The sequence below is a fragment of the Fukomys damarensis genome, unplaced genomic scaffold, assembly GCF_012274545.1.
Source record: "Fukomys damarensis isolate Sample0158 unplaced genomic scaffold, DMR_v1.0_HiC HiC_scaffold_37, whole genome shotgun sequence".
Classification (NCBI taxonomy): Eukaryota; Metazoa; Chordata; class Mammalia; order Rodentia; family Bathyergidae; genus Fukomys; species Fukomys damarensis.
The window spans coordinates 67,639,883-67,644,000 of NW_022900949.1; positions in this window are offsets into that span (position 1 = coordinate 67,639,883).

Below are 4,118 nucleotides of genomic sequence, written 5' to 3' on the forward strand. Positions count from 1 at the left end.
GTACCACTGTAGACTCAATTTTTTCCCACTGCTATGTCTATGGACTTCATGCTTTGTCATCTTCAGGACAAAAGACCAGAGGTAGGAGAGAATCGGTTACACTACGAACATGTGTTAATAAAAAATAAAAATTGAATAACAACAACAAAAAATTGTATCTTGCATAGAAAAAAAAAGAAAAGAAAAAGCAAGCAAGCAGTCCTGGGAAGGAAAAGCAAATAGAATTAAGCTGTATTATGTACATGTATCTACCCCCCATGATGAATGTAATCACTATGTACTAAAAATATGGACTCATAAAAAATTTTTAAATGAAAAAATTAGCTTTAATTTAAATAAAACGCAGTCCCCTTGCAATGGCTAAGAGAAAGGGTGTTTTGTGTTTTGCTGATATCTTCATAATTTTAATAAAGTGAATACTTGTTTTTCTCTATTCCTTCTACATCTGATTATAGGATCTCTCCGGTTTTTCTTCTGGGGTACCAGCTAAACCACATTGCACACAGTCTTGGGACTGTCAGTTAAGAGGTCCAAAACTTTCTTGGACACAGTTGCCTGTGTGCCAAGCAAAAACCACTGAAGTTTATTAATTCTTGTAAATAACAATGAGGAAGGCTCTAGATCCCAAGTTACTCTGATTCTGGTCCTTTCCAGGGTTTTCGTTTTGTTTTGTTTTTTAAAGACAGGGTAGGGTCTTTCTGTACCCTACCAGGCTGCCTCTGAACTCACTGCAGTTCTGCCTCAGCCTCCTCAGTGCTGGGATTACAGGCAGGCACCATCATACGGGGCCTCCAGGGTCTCATCCTTTACCTTTTCCTTTGATTATATGCACTATTACATATTTTTGATTGTTCGCAAACCAAGAACTTTCACTTAGAGCCATGCATCTTCTTTATTGCCTTAAGCTTGGCAAAGGTTTTATAACTGTTGCCACTCCTTCCCCAACTCTCAAACGTAGAATTACACACAGACGATGCTGTACTAACCATTCAAATACTAGACCGTCAGTAACTGGGAGGCAATTACATGGGTGGGATAATCCTAGCCAGACGGCAGTGGAGGCCAGGGGCTCAGAAGCAAGACCAGAATTTTGTACCAGGAAGAGGCTAGAGTAAAAGGCCTAAGATAAAAATTATGGAACAGAGGCTTTAGAAGCCCAGTGATTTAAACACTCAGGGCTAAAGTGTAAGAACAGATAGAATAGTAACAGTATTACCAATTTTGAAGCTAAAACCTCAGCTCTGGGGGTCTCAACAGAGTAGACTCAGCCACCCCATCGCAGAACATCAAGGAGATAAGCAGATGGGCATTGTGGTGCAGCTCTGTAATCCCACTTGGGAGGCAGAGGCAGCAGGATCACAAATTCATAATGAGATTCTGTGAAGAAAAAAAAAAAAAGACAACAGTGGTGAAGGGCAGGAAAGGAATTTTAATCAGCACAGCCACACCAGGAGTACAAATAAAGGAAGAGGTTCAAGATTTATCTTCAAGGGGCCAATAAAAACCTTTCAGTTTTATAGAAAAGAGGAACAAAGGCATGGGTTGGAGGTTCATATAACTAGCAGGGCAGATAATCCTGGTCATAATGTGGCCTGACTGATTGAGATCTCAAGACTGGTCCTGCAAGATCCTGACAGAACTATCTTTGCTTGAGGGGGTGGTTGGTTCTGGACCTATCCCAGATGGAGGCCCCTGTCTCATCATGGGATGAAATTACCATGGAATGTCCTTTGAGGCTGTGCTTTTCCTGGAGGCTCTGCTTTTCCTGGAATTGGAAGTGACTAAAGATTTAGGGTAATGACTGGAGAGTTTCTAGGCATTGCTACAAGGGGTCTGGAACGGACATTGTGGGAGCCGGCCATTAAATGTCCCTGAAAATTATTTTTTTATTAGTATGTGTTTATAGTACATATGATTACACTCATTCTGGGGAGTTGGTAAGTGTCCTTACCACATCTTAGATCTTTATTATCCTTTTCTCTCCCCTCCATTTCTTGGTCCCCTTCCCATATGCAGAAAATCTATTTCCTATTATCTTTTACTTTGCTCTTTAAAAAAAATACTTTGGGTTTCTCATATAACAGAAAACATGTGGTATTTAAACTTGTGTGCCTGATTTATTTCATTTAATAGGGCTTCCAGGTACATCCATTTTCCTATGAATGACTCGTTTGTCCTTCTTTATGACAGAGTAGTACTCCATTAAATATAAATACCACTTTTGCTTTATTCATTCATCTTAGCTTGGTGCCCTCAGTCTTAAAGGAGGATAAGGTAGGTTAGGTAAATTTAGGGCTAATTATCCTGTTTCACTTTTTAAATGATTATCATGCTTACATGTAGAGCTCAGCAGGTATCGGATCCTTTATTATCGTAAGGTAATAAAGGAGACAAATACAAAAATGGAGGCAGAGATACCAAGCTTTGTCCCAGTTTTATTCACTGGGCATCTGCAGGCCCAGCCTCAGGCATGAACCCCTCACTATTGACACAGTAAAATTTGCTGTTATTCCGTAGTAATACAGAAATGTGGCCGGGTATCTGGTGGCCCAGTCAGGGACTATATTTCCAATCCTCTTTTCAGCTAGATGTGATCATGTGATTAAGCTACACCCCTTGTTCAAGAGGCAACTGCTTTCTAGGGACTCCAGTCTTTCCCATCTGTACTGAATAACCTTAAAAAAACGCCATGTCAAAATTGGCAGTCTGAGTCCCTACATCACCAAGTGGAGTAGAATTGCACCCCACTTAAAGGACTCTCCTTAGAACTGTTATATGAGGTAAACTTTGTTCTTAAACCTTTTAGATCTAACAACTCAGCTTACACTAATACACAACAATAATAAACCCTAAAAATAGTTGGGGAGGCAAGAGTCAGAGCAAAGAAAGTGAACACATCAGGCCTGGTTACTTTTTGCTATCTGCAAATGAATCTGGAAACATGAAGAATTTTTGGCCATCCCTTGGGAAAGCCTTGTTCAGAATGTGATGTATGATTTTGTCATATACACCTACAGAAATGAACCACGCCATGCTAATTTAAGTGTGACAATTAACTGTATGTGGCACACTGACTAAGGGATACCTAGGTATCTGGTAAGACAACATACTAGGTGTGTCTGTGAGGATATTCCTAGGAGAGATCAGCATTCAATTTGGTAGACTGAAAAGATTGGCCGCCCAGTGTGGGTGGGTGTCCTCTAGCTCCCGAAGGCCTAAAGAGAACAAAAAGGTGGGTAGGGAGAGAGGGCGAATTTCTTCACTGCTAGAATTTCTTCAGTCTGCTAGCATTGGGACTTTGTCCTAAACTTGGAAAAGTTGGGCATCAGTGTTCCTGGTCTTGGGCATGGAATTTGTATCATTGCCTTTAGACTCTGTTTCCTCTGATTCTCAGGACTTTTTCTGGTACTCCAGTTTGCAGATGGCAGATCCTAAATCTGGTTAATCTGGATAACTATATAAGCCAATCTGTCAAAATGTATTTCATCTATCTATCTATCTATCTATCTATCTATCTATCTATCTGTCTTCTATCATCTATCTCATGGTTTTGTTTCTTTGAAAATACTAATAAATCAGGGTGCTCTGTACAAACATCAAAACTGAAGACATATATCTGATTTTATTGCTAAGAGTTTTAAGTTTCAATTGCTATGGGCAGTAGCAGGATATAGCTAAGTCACCAGCCTCTCTATGAAAACCACAGACCTGAAACTCAAAGGAGCTATGCCAGGCAGTGACACACCACACACTATCAGACAGAGAAGAGAGGGAAAGAGAGGAGCAGGTGGGAAAGAGAATGAATGTGAACTCCTGTGTGCCTCTATCAAGAAATAAAGATCCAGCCAAGGATTTAACTCAGTGGTTGTGCCGCCTGCCTCACAAGTACAAGGTCCCAAGTTCGATCCCCAGTCCAAAGACAAACAAACATTGCAACAAAGAAATAAGGATCCAAGGCAGCTTGTATTTGGCCTTTCTGGGCTCTCTTGAAACCCAACTCTCCAGCTGCTTTTGCTGTATATCCTTTTTATCATGAGTACTGCTTGCTATTCCATCTTGTGAGTCCTTCTTCCTAATCACTGACTTGGGGAGGTTGTGGGACCTCTAAAACCAAAGTA